The sequence below is a fragment of the Dipodomys spectabilis genome, unplaced genomic scaffold, assembly GCF_019054845.1.
Source record: "Dipodomys spectabilis isolate Male_0828 unplaced genomic scaffold, ASM1905484v1 ptg000024l, whole genome shotgun sequence".
In the NCBI taxonomy this organism is placed as follows: domain Eukaryota; kingdom Metazoa; phylum Chordata; class Mammalia; order Rodentia; family Heteromyidae; genus Dipodomys; species Dipodomys spectabilis.
In genome coordinates this window covers 22,611,997-22,625,676 of record NW_024870701.1, presented here as the reverse complement: position 1 = coordinate 22,625,676, position 13,680 = coordinate 22,611,997, and the positions used below count along the sequence as shown (strand labels likewise).

The 13,680-nt window shown below is 37.8% G+C and overlaps 1 pseudogene; it reads right to left on the bottom strand.

The window, feature by feature from the left end:
• Nucleotides 1–2,472: 2,472 nt before the first annotated feature.
• Nucleotides 2,473–2,794, bottom strand: LOC122104364 (annotated as a pseudogene).
• Between the last annotated feature and the right edge of the window lie 10,886 nt (nucleotides 2,795–13,680).

Sequence of the window (13,680 nt, the reverse complement as noted above, 5' to 3'; positions counted from 1 at the left end):
GATGAAATGTAGCCTTGTTGATGAAGCATGAATTTGAATCCTATGCTGAGAGTGAGATTATCTCACTATCAAACATTGCTTCTCAGAGCATCTTTTGCTTTTTTTCTCCTTTGCTTATTTGCTTATTCATTAGTGCTTATTAGGTACATACATTATTGTGTGCTTTCTCTCTGTTTAAAATAGTCTCTGTATGAAAGTACTTTTATTAATTGTATTAAAAGCTAAGAGAAAGATATAATGTAATGATTTTTAGAAAAAGAATACTTTCAATACATTGAAGAGTGGAGTGTCTTTGAATTATGGGTCTATTTAATTATCTGAAGGGTATAATTAGAAAGTTTGAGTTATAGTTTGTAGCCTGTTAATGGCGAAATTATATGGTATTCTTGTGTTCGAGAATTTAAAGACTTAAATTCCTTCTGATTATAAATGGTCTTCACTCCAAGTTAACTTTTGTTGTTGATCTGAATAATGCCTCCTCTTCCCAAAGTGTGCTAGCTCATTGAGGGCAAAATTTAGATTATATTCTACTCTCCAGCCCTCTCTCTGCCTTTAGTCCTAGATTCAAGTTCACAGCAGGACATTGATTCATCTTTTCTGGATGAGGAAGTTTTCTGTTGTTCACAACTGTTTTTGTCTGTCTGCTGCCTTTGAGGCACAGCACAAGATTAAACTCATTCCCTAGTATGGCTGGTAGAGGATCTGTGACTAATTTTATTTAATAAGTTGTGAGGAGAATTGTATGTCACTTGCAGGCTAAAACATTTAATTATCGATGAGTCCCAGCAGCACATGCTTTCCTAGTGTTGAAGTGACTGTTGACATCCACATAGTGGGCATCCTGTCTTTCTGGGGCGTGTGGGGTCTGACATGGGCTCACAGGGCAGCTGAACCTTTTGCCTTCTCAAGATGTATGCATGGGAAAGATAGACGGATATAGGGGCAAGAAAAAAACTATTGCTTTCAATCCCTGAGACTTGAGATGTTTGTTATCATAACCCTATTAGCTCACCCTGAATGATGTCCTCATTGGCTATTTCTGAGCTTTCGGTGTCCAGGCTGTGTGGGGACCACCACATCATTGTTTTATTAGGTTCTGGCTAACCAGGCAGCAGGGATATTCGCTGCCTTCCTCTTCTGCCCAGAAAAAAGGAAAGAAGGACCCACCAGTAGAACATACATAAAGAAAATCAGGGGAACCATCAACTTAGAGAGAATCAGAAACTGTCACTAAAGCCTCCCTGGCTGTCTCCTTCAAGGTACCTCATTACCTTTACCATGGATTCCGTAGAGGAATGTATTTTGTTATACTTTGTTATATTTCAGCTGTAGGCATACTTCGCTGGGGCTAGGTGCATCCTTTTTTTTTTCCCTATGTGCATCCAGAAAATACCTTCCTAGCTTCACTCTACGATTTTATGTTGTGTCAAATTTTCAAAGAATGAAACGATCAGTTTTTAAGCAGCTTACTAAGACGGTGAATGTTTTAGTCCCATCCTTTCATGGCCATTTCTTTTGGTGTGTTCAACAGTCCTGTCCTTTGTAATATCTTCACCTGTTTGGTTACTCTGAGTTTTGTATTTTTAGGGTCATGTTTGAGCCAAGAGATTTCTTTCTTTTTAAGTTAAATTTAAATTTTTAGACAATTGGAAACTAAATCTTACATTTCATGAAATCCTTAAGGCAGAGAGCTGGCCTCATCTTGCCCACCGTGTCAGCTCACACAAAGGGATCACTCAATAAAGATGAGGGATATATGGACCAAAGAGACTCCCTACTAGCAACAACTATCATTTGCCTTTCTCTCACTTGCAATGAGCTGGAAGCTGTGTCACTTGACGGAGAGGTAGAATCTGCCACTGAAAAATAAGATGGAGAGTACCAGAGCTCAAGTCCCAAGTGTTTTCATTTCTCCTGAGCCAGTCTGAATTCTTAGCTGCAAAAATGAGGGTCAGTATGAGAACCAAATGAAATTAATGTAAACTACTTTACAAGCACTGAACACATAGTGAGTAGCTGGTATCGCTTGGAATTGCAAAGAACTCAGTCAGGGCCAAATACTTGGGACTATAGTGAAGGTGGATTTTATTTCCTATCTTAGGGAGAGAAGTGGAGGGGAACTTTGCCAGGTACTCCAACCTAAGAAGGGGTACACTCAGAAGGTAGGTCTGAAAGAGCCAGATGATCATTCAGAAGAGCTCCTCTCTGTCCAATTCCTGGCAGGTGGCTGCAGGGTGTAGGCAAGAGTCACCCCCTTTGAGGAAGCAGCTCCTGCATCAACGGAGGTACCAGGAGGTATGTGCTGGTGTTCACAAAGAGGAAAGGGGAGCAGGTGCCCTGAGTGAGAGAGGAGGGCTGAGTGACAGACACACTGAATGCCCAGCAGGGTAACTTTCGTAAGGCCTGGCTGGTGTAAGTCTTCTCCTGAGAAGGGACTGAGGGGCTCAGAAGCATCATCTGATGGCTGGTCCCTTAAATGTACATCTCAAACTATGACTCTTCACCAATCACCCACTTTTCTTCTGCGCTGTTGGGCAGGTGGGTTTGGCCAGCTTCCACAGATGGTTTGTCACTGGTAGGACTTGTGACCCCAGGAATGGTCACTCAGGGCGTTTTGGCCACAGGTGAGTTCTGACACTTCATCAGGAATTTGTGGTCATCGATCCTCGTTCCTTCCGGGGTAGAGCTGAAGAGTATGCCACCGGGGGTAGTGCTGTAGTCCCCAGGCTACACACCTTCGCTGAGGACCACCGGGTGGTGGCGGGGTCTGGCTGCAGCTGTTACCCTGGGACATGTCTCCTGCGTGAGGCCTGGCGATTTACCTGAGAGATTTCTTTAATTTTTTTATATTATGTCTTTTTAGATTGAGAGCCTGTAGTTGGAGCATTGCAGGAGGGTTTATAAGTAGAAGTGCCAGGGATGGTTACTTACAAGTCTGAAAGGTCCTTTCTGGAGTCACTTCTGAAAGTTCCATGGAGAAAAAACATGCTAAAGTAATATAGGCAAATTTATAGGAGAAGACAGACTACAGAAATACCTAAAAATGGTGCAGGAGGGACGGGAATAGATAATTTTTCAAATTTCTGTTATCTATCATCATTTTGTTATGGTTAAAGCCATGGAAATGCAAAGCTAACAAAGGAAACAAAACAGCACCACCATCACAACAAAATAATGACAACAAAACACTATTGTTTGGTTGCTTGGCAGATATTCTTTTCTATGATTGTGTTCACTACGTACTTATTGAGAAGCAAAAAAGATTGCAACATGGTGAAGTTTGATGGAAAATGCATATAAATTAAAAACTATTTTTAACAATTGAAGACTCATACATCCATTTTTATTTCATGCGCTTCTTAATTTATCCACTAAGCACATAAAATGGAGGAAAACACATGATATTTAATGGAAATCATGAAATAAAGACTATACAATAATAATAATAATTTATACAGTAACCATTACCAAGTGCTTTTATCTAAAGATAACTGTTCAAAGTATCTTATAAGAACTATATTACTGATTTTTCAGTGACTCAATATTTTTCTTCACTTAAGAGAGGAAAAATCAAGGTCAGAAAGTCTGTTAGATGCCCAAGGTCAACAGATGTGGACTCAGATCATTTGGACCCTTAGCTTGTGCTCAACAACTCGACAAAATGACTTTTCCCCTGGTCCTTACTGGAGCTTATCATTGAGAAAAGTAATAACCATTCAATTGTCCAATATGTAAGAATCTAGGTTTAGAGGGTATTGATGGAGAGGACCTGTCTTCTTCAACTTTCTACTTATACTTGGTATCACTACTCGGAGCTTGAAAGAAGCAACTTTTCCAAATATTTTCATCTGTAAAATGATATAGAGGGAGACAAGACTTGGCAGAAAGGAATTTGGAGACTGCCACTTTCCTTTGCATTCCTAGTTATTAAAATGTGACCATGGTGTAGGGGAAGCATAGCCAGAGGAAAGGGAAGGCTCTAAGGATCCTTAGAGAGTCAGTTTGTCAGAGCTAAGGCAGTGGTGGGAAGATCTTGGATTTCTGATACAGTAGAGTTTCAGTTCTAGGGTTTCCTAATGCTTTCCGATCTTGATGTTATACAATGGCCGGGAGAACAAAATCAGGTGCTAACTGAACAAGTTGTGTTGTCAAAGTGCTATAGAATTGGAAACCTGGTATATTTTCAGTTCAATGTTTGTGGTGAGATAAGTACTTGAGTGTGTCTCTGTGGTCCATCAGCTGTTGAGATGTTATGAGGAAGGGAATGAGATCTTCAGGACAGTAACATCTGAACTGTGCCATTGTACTTACTTATTCCAAAATCAGGCAAAGAATATGCAGAGTATTTGGAGTACAGAAGCACTGATTTATTTATAAATTATGTAGCTGCTACATTATTGGTAAGTTATGAAAATTAGAAATAAAAGTAACAGTAATTTTAAAGGGTACAATGTAAAAATGCAGACAATTATAAAATATCTCCCTATATATGATGGCTGCATAACTATATCTCAACGTTTTGTGAATATATTAAGATAAGGTTAGAAATGTATACTGCAGAATAGATCTTAGAATATAATCCATTGTTTTTGCTTCAGAGTGCCCTTGATGAAGAATTTATACAATACATGGCTGTTTCAGCCTCTTTTCTTGTTATTGTTTGTGTTACCATTACTACTATTGACTTCAATTCATGTTTTTTTTTTCAGGATTAGTTTAAGATAGTTTACCTTGTTGTGAGGATAATGTAGTCAAAACTAGAGAACATTACCCACAAGGACATGTAACAAGGCACCGATGAATACAATACATAGCCTTGGAAAGCAAAGGGATGAATGAATCACCATTTCCACCCTTTTCCTTTGAAAAATGTCTACTCTTTCCTGAAAATTATTGTACATTGTATGGAATATGAGACCTTATCACATAATGTTCCATATAATTAATTAGCCTATTAAATACGAAATAGTTAATGTTCTAACTAGAAGATATATTTAAATAGAAATTGTTTACTTTGTGCATGTCACTTGATACACCTTGCACATCTAGCTCTGCATTCTTCTCCTTAAAATTAAAGCTCCTTATTTTCATTTTGATATTTCCAATAGGCATTTGGAAATTATCAGATTATCATTTCGATACTTGGATGACAATTAGAATTCCAAAAACTTTTAGAAGTTAAAGAGTTTGAGATGCTTTTAGCTAAAGGGATTAGAAGTAAGCATTGAGGAGATGGGGTTCATGCATACCATCAAAAAGTAGAATAGAAACAATAGCAAGAATTTAAGCGGCGGGGGGTGGGGGGAAGTGTAGCTGTGGAGATGGACAGGATGGTAGGGGAAAAACAAAGGAGGAGGCAACAATGCTTGATAAGAAATGTACTCATTCAAGCAGAAAAGGTCAGATAAGGTGATGTTAGGAAAATGAACCCTAAGATATGTATTTAAGTGTTTTTTTTCTTTCATGCATTTGTTTCTAAAGCATTTATAAGATTATTTCTTTGTTGCTTTGTATGTCCTTCCCCCCACAGTATAACCCCTGCTTTCACTGTATTTGATGTAGGTATAATTTGTGGAGGGGAAAGGGAAAAACAAATTGTTTAAATAAGGATACAGGTGGACCCGTTGCAACAATGAGAAGTACAAGTTGTCATGTCGAAAATGAACTTTACAACTTTGTTGGGGAGGGGGGGAGGATTAGGTGGGGGGGGTGCAGAGGGGGGGAGCTGGGAAGGGATGGAAAGGGTAAACAAAGGAGGAGGCTACAATGCTTGATAAGAAATGTACTCATTATCTTGCCCATGTAATTGTAACCCCTCTGTACAGTATTTTCACAATAAAAAAAAGAATAAAATGAAGAAAAAAAAAGAAATGTACTCATTACCTTGCTCATGTAACTGTAACCCCTCTGTACAGTATTTTCACAGTAAAAAACTTAAAATTTTTTTTCTAGAAAAAAAGGTGGAATGGATATTGATAGGAATAAACTTCTGATGAAGGAAGGATAAACTAAAAGAAAAAAAAGTCAAAAAAAATCTCAATACTGCCAAAAAATAAATATCATGAAACTTCAAAAAAAAAAAAAAAAAGAAAATACAAGGAAGTTAAGTTTAGAGGACACAATCATGAATTTAATTTTAGCTAATGGACATTTGCAGTACGGGTTAGATACACTGGTAGCAATGTCTCTCAAGAACATAGAACTTTAGGTCAGTGTCTTAGAAAGACATTGGGTACAGAGACAGTGATCTAAGGTTTTAGGGAGATAATTCCTAAAAAAATAAAAGTGATCCATTGAGAGATGGGTTGAGGACATAAAGAGTGCTTTTATACATAATGAATATATGGGAGGCCTACTTCTTTGTGTTTCTTTTTCTTCATAGATAGTTGAGGTTATTGAAAGAAAAAGTGCCAGATTTATGTATTTTGGCATCAAAGTAAAGATTGTCAGAATTCCATTGCTGGATGTGAGCAATCCTAGGCTGGAAGGAATGGTGTGGTACCATGGTAGAACCAGACTGCAACTTGAATTTGAGGACATGAATTAGGACTCTTGAACGGTGATTGATAATTAAAGTTATACAATCATGAAAGGAACAGTTAATATGTTAATGTTGAAGTATGGGATCAAGAGGACATGCCTTGCAGCAATAAGGAAGTAATTTATGAAATTAAAGCCAGTTGTACTTAGTTGACAAACCAAATACTGACAGTATTCCCAACATTGACTGGACTAACAGATAACCATACAACACCCTCCCCAAAGTATTTATTCTACTGGTAGGAATAGGAGAGAGAATAACTTTTTGGGGGGAGAGGGTAAAACATTTAATGGGATAATTATATGTGTAATGACAGGGGTAATAGGGCTGTAGGTACTTGGGGAATAATTTGCTCTCAATTCTAATTTCCCAGCAATATATTTAAGGAGGGGCTTTCGTACTCCATTAAAAGCATTCATGTTAACTTTTTAATGTGAATGCACAAAGTACCTCTTTATTAGTTATAAAGTTTAAAAATTTAGAGCATTTCCAATACATTATGTTAGGCTGTCTTCATTGTGCTTTTGAAAACTGCAACTAATAAAAATGTATCCATGATGTGGAAATGACACAGACATATAGACTCTTGTAGGAATATCATGATGGCACCATGCAGTTAGTGTCAGCTTTAGAGTCCAGGTTTTATTTATGGACATGGCCAGACATTCACCCTAACATCTTAAAAACATGTCTTCATTTTCAAAGTTGAACTTCTAGTGTCTGCCCTAATTTCCTCTTAAAGTTCTTACAAAGATCCAGTGAGATCGAGCCTATGATACCATGAAAACTAGGAAGTGCTAAAATGGCAGGCAAGATGTCAATTTGTACAAATCTTTCCTTCTATGCAAACTTACATGCATATTTATTTTTGTTGAGGAATTTTTTCTCATTAAACTAAATATAGTTTCTAGGTAGAGAAGCCTTTCAAGTAAGGTTGATATTATTATTCCTTCCAAGTTTCATCTTGATTCATAAACATTTTATGCCAAAAATAATGCTGTTTTAAAGACAATAAGTGCCTGTTTTTGCCTGGAGCCACTGGAAACCCTGTAAAAAGACAGGAGGAATTAAAGGCCCTTAATCATATTTCCCCATTTTTAACTGTTAGTTTTTATACTTCTGAGTCATTTCTCTCCTTTTGCTGGGCCCTACTGAGGCCCATAAATCTTAATTAAAGATGCAATTTTTTTCTTATGAAATCTGAGCTACAAGAAAGCTTTCATGTTTTTTTATTTTTAAGACTAGCTCCATGTGTCGGCTCATAAAACAAATAAGACTTTTACACTCAAAGGATTTTGAAAGCTGTTATTGCTGCTGTCATGTGGAGCTGGTTCTATAATTATTATTATTGTTATTTTATTTTAGCTTTTTACACATGGGCTTCCGATTTTCTTGTAACAGTGTACAATGGTGCAGGGGGGAGGGAAGAGAAACTTTTATCAGGCTGGTCTAGGATTAGAAGATAAGCCTGAGATTCCAGTAAAGAAGATACTTTCTGAATGCTACAGGCTCTGGGATTTTACTGATGAATAGCCCATGATAAAACCTTTATTTGTGGGAATATTCTCTTTACCAGAGTATGTCTGGTGAGATAAAGAAGATATCTCCATCTCCAACTGCCTTTCTTGCCCCTGGGTCAGTATGCCTGATAGTTTTAGGCCTCTGGGTTTACTATCCTGCTGGAAGGTGCCAAAGGGGTTCAGTCCAAACAACAGGGTTTTGGAAGACCTAGGAAGACCTGACCTCTTCTAGGTTATATTGCCCACAAAGAAAAAAAATCTGATATTATATGAACATTCAATGAGGTTAGAAACAGTATCAGTTTATAAGTGGAAAGTGAAAAGCTGATCTCATGGAATTAGGGGATAGAGTTCCCCAACCTTGGGAAAGGGAAGGATAAAGAGATGATGGTTAATGGGTACAGAGGTGCATATGGATAGTAGGAATAACTTCCAATATTCTGTAACACAGTATAATAAATTTGACTGAAAATTATTAATTCAATGTTTCAAAATATCTAGTGAACAAGGATTTTGAATATGTGCAGCATAAGAGAATGATACTTTACTAAGGTACTGATCATTGTAACATATATGTAAGTTTTATATATAGTTATATGCCTGTGTACATGAATATGCATGCATGTTTGTTTATGCATGTATTAAAATATCATATTGTAGCCGGTAAGCATGTACGATAACTTTATGTCATGCATACATAAACTCCTTTGTTAAATGGCAAACAATTCAATACATAATCTAAAAATTAAGAAAAGTGAAGGAAGGGATGGGTTTTGGGGGTGGGTGAAGATGTTGAAAGGGCTGACATTGATCAAAACCACATAGCGTTCATAAACTGTTGTATTCATAAATTGTGACTGGCAACTCCTTTGTACAACTACTTAAAGATAATAGAATAATAGATAGATAGATAAAAGATAATAGAATGCCAATAAATAAATAATATAAATATAAGAGGATCAACATTAAAGAAGGGACATAACCCATTTCAATTCACTGAAGCGATTATTGTTCTAGTAGGAATAATTCTGCATAAAAAGAAAAGAAAATTTACAAGTTCCAATGGTATATGAATTAAGAGAGAGGGGGGGAGGGAGAGAGAGAGAGAGGGGGAGAGAGAGAAAGGGGGGAGGAGAGAGAGAATGACAGGCACTCTATCTAAAGACTACAGTGATATAAGGCCCCAGAATGGGTGGGTGCTACTTGTCTTCTGTCACTCCTCCTGAACTTCAGTGGTCTCCTGTCCTCCCTAAGAGTATATCAAAGCTCTGAAGACTACTTCTTCTCTTGCTAACCACTTCTCCACTGTCACGTCCCACCTAACCACCGCTTTCCCTCCATACGTATAGAGAGAGCCTTAGGCATTGCTGTCCAAATAAATTTTATTTTTTTGGCAACTCTGTGGGTTCCTATGCACTGAGAGATGCAGTGGGAAAGGTGCAATTATGTAATGAGGTGAGTGTGGATTTTAAGTTAGGAGGTTTAATTACCAGCTGTGTAACCCATAGACAAATTATTCAGTTTCCCTGAGCCTCTTTTTCCTCATCTGTAAGGTTGAGACATAATCACATCAGTGTGAGGATCATAGGAGATTTATGCAATGCACTTAGCACATCCTCTGGAGCGAAGCTGGGACTCCATAAAGCAGATGCTCTTGCCTTCCTTCTGTATGAAGAGCAGCAGTCTCCCCATGCTGAGATTTTGCCCAGCTTCCCAACCTGCTGTCAAGTTTTACCTCATTTATGAAGCCTTTCATAAGATCCACCAAGCACATCAGTAGGATGAACATTTGGCAGTAAATGGCACAAGGAAGGAACTACAATAGACTTAACTGTTTCCCTCTCCCCCCATGGCTATAGCATATTTTATTTTCTGCAGAAGGGACCTTCCATACCCTAGTCTCCTCTGCTCATGCAGCTCTCATCATTATCCGCAGCTTTGCTCGCCAACACTTCCCTTTCCCACGATCTCTATTCTACGTTCTCTCAAATCTTTAAACCATCTGTAGCTTTTCTCCAATGTTGACAAATCCTTCAGTACTTAGTTCATTTCTTCATATTTGACAGATATCATTAATCCTTTCTCCACTTTAAATTCCTTGCATCTTGTATTCTTAGTGATTGTGTTTTTTAGTAGCCTTAGAATAAAAACTATAAGAGCCTCTTGGAATCATGAAATCATAGCATTGAAAAGATCTGACTGGAGGATGTTCAAAGACATGCAAAACAGCTTTACCAAATCAACACAAGAAGCCGATGAAGGCTCTGACCTATGGGTCTCACTCCTGGCCAGGATTTTTTGCCCAAGTCTACACTTATCCCTTTAACTCCTTGTACAATATGACATCTTAAAATCCAGAAAACTCCCAAATGAACAGGTGGGCAGAAGCAGGTGAACATGTAAGGCAGGACACTCCTAGAGAAACCTTCAACTGAAGCAAGCCATCCCATAGAGTTTGGGAAGACACTCTATAATGGTATTAGAAAATCTCAGATGACAGCCCTACTACACCGAGTTTCTCAGCCAATGTAACTACCTAACTCAATCTCTTCGTAGTTCCAGATGGCCAGGGCTGAGTGTTTTCAGTAATTCATAATCAAGGACATTATGACACTATGGCTGGCTTTTTTCTGCAATAACAAAGGAGTTGAGGACAAGAATGAATATTTATTGAGCTCTTAGCCAGAGTCTGGTAAGACACATATATGTTCCTACATAAATCTTCCCAAAAGCCTTAATGAGGTTGTGAAAATTTTCCCTGTTTTATACATGAGGAAATTGAAGTTTAGGAATGATAACTAACTTGCCAAAGCCTATCTGGGAAGCTAGGCTAGATTTCAACATTGGCTTGTCTGATTTAGAGAAGTTTAGGAGTGTAAAGCGTTTGACTGAGATTTTGTAGAATAGATTTTTAGGACCTCAACTTTCTGACTGCACTGCTTTCATCAAGGCATATAACTCTTGTCCATAATTTGTTTTCATGTTAAAACTAGGTGTTAATTTTTTTATGGGTATATTGGGAAATCAGGTAAGACAATGGATTTAACAGTGCTCTGAAATGAAGTGTTACACAAATACAAGTTATTACTATTGTTTCATTACAATATAAATATTGAATAGATGAGGAAAACCTAAAGAACATACAAATTTCAACATTGTTATTCAAGTTCTTTTGGATGCTAACAAAAATCCATAAAGTCTCTTACAATGAAGTATACCCCACAGATGGATTGTTAACTAATCCCACACCATTAACTATTCTTCAGCTATGAATGAAAATGAGATTACTAAATCCCATAGCTATATTTCTTTGTATTCAAAATAATCTGACCTCTTGATAGTCTATGATGAATGGTTTCTTAGAGGCAAATAAAATTCACAACATAAATTGCATTGTCATTAATATTTTCATACCATGTTCAAATTTTTTCCTTAGGCATTGCAAAATGCAGTTAATTATCTTAGTAATATTGAATCATAGATTGGTCATTTATGTGGATAAGGTAAAGTGTTGGTGGGTCAGATGCCATAATTATGGGGATAAAGTTAGTTTTCCATTTGTTTATTCTTTTAGCAATAAATCTATTTTTTAACTTTAAAAAACTTGTGGAAGGCTGAGATGGTGGCTCAGTGGTGGAGCGCTTGCCTTGCATGCCTGAGGCCCTGGGTTCGATTCCTCAGCACCACATAAGCAAAAAGAAAAAAAAAAGCCGGAAGTGGCTATGTGGCTCAAGTGGTAGAGTGCTCACCTTGAGCTGAAGAGCTGAGGGACAGCGCCCAGGCCCAGAGTTCAGGCCCCACGACCGGACCCAAAAACAAACAAACAAACAAACAAAAACCAAACTTGTGGAGATGGGAGAGAAGGGATGGTAGGGGGAAAACAAAGGAGGGGACAACAAAGCTTGCTAAGAAATGTACTCATTACCTTGCTCATGTAACTGTAACCCCTCCTTTGTACAGTATTCTCACAATAAAACATTATTTAAAAAAGAAACATATTAGATAAAAAACTTTTTAATTGCTATTATAATGGTGATTTGCAGAGGGGTTACATAAAGCTGGTAAAGAGCACATTTCGTTTTGAACAATGTCATCCTTTCCTTCTTTTCCTCCCAGTTTTTCCCTCCGATCTTCCACCTACTAGTTGTATCGTTCATTTTCAACGGTGTTCAGTGAGTACTATTACTGCATTTGTTCACCCTTTGTCCCTCCATCTCTGTGCCTCCCCTTACACTCCCAAAGACATATAAATGAACAAACAGAGCAAACTAAAAGCAAACAAAACAGCTAAAAAGAAAAACATACCTCGTTTCCATTTTCTAGAGTTCTTTTTGATAATATTATTTTGTATGATCAGATGCACATAGGCATTTTGCCTTTCTGTACCTCTCCTATACTTTTCTATACTTTTCTGTACTGCTCCTATACTTTTCTCCTATACAGATCACTATATACTTTAGTAATGAATAAATGAGAATGAATAGCTTTCCTTTCTGACTTATTTTTCCACTTGGATAATGGTTCTTCTTCAGCATATGGGACTAAGTGACCTTCTTCATCACAGACACACACACACACACACAGACACACACACACAAACACAGGTTCATATATTCTTTTCCCTGAGAGTAAGTCTATGCGAGACAATTAAAGAAAAAGAAAACTACATTTCATAGAAAGCTTAAAGAATATCCAATTATTTTGCTACCGATGTGTGTGCATTGTTTGATACCATGTAAGCATGCGATTGTGTATTTAACAAGGTTCCTTGACTGTGTCCCTGATAGGGTTTACATGATACCAAAGTGATGAGGAGGAAGTGGAGCGACACAGCTGTCTTAGACTTCTACTGACATAAACAAAAGAACACACGGGTTGGGGAGTTGCCCATGACAAAGAATGTAGTTCTGAATATACCACAGCAAGAGAAGTTAGGACATGTTGACAAGGCGTGTGCTACAGTGGGCTCTTAAATATCCTTCAGAGGCCTGTGGAAAAAGTCTTATTCCCTAGCTTAGTCTTCTTGGCAGTTGGAGAGACCTTTAAGAGGCAGAGAATCTAGTGAGTGGTCTTGGCGTTATTGACTTGACCTTGAGTTGATTATGGGATCCTAGCTCTTATCTTTTTTGTTTCCTGCCATGAAGTAAGAGGTTTTGTTGTGCCATATGCTCCTCCTGCCATGATGCTGTCATTTGCCACATACCAAAAACTATAGGGAAAATCAATCAAGGATTAGCCCTCTAAAACTGTGTGCCAAAATGAGTCTTTTCTCTTTTGCCTTTAGACATCAATGATCTACAGCATTTATTGTAGTAGTGGAAAGCTAACGATCACAGTGCATAGAGGGGTGAAAATCATGTCACCCAAATCCACTACACTTTGAGATTTATAACTCTTGCTTTCAGATCAACTCCTTCTTGAACTACATTCCCCAGAAGCATTATAAAGCAGAAAAGATAATCTTCTGTCAGAGGAGTTGACACATGGATTTTACATCAAAGGTGAAGCAGGTTCATTCTGGGACCAGAAGCACTAAGGTTGGAAACATTCCCATCCTCCATGGTCCTATCAGGCACTGCAGCTTGCCCGTTAAGGAAGAGAAGTTACCCTGGCAAACTA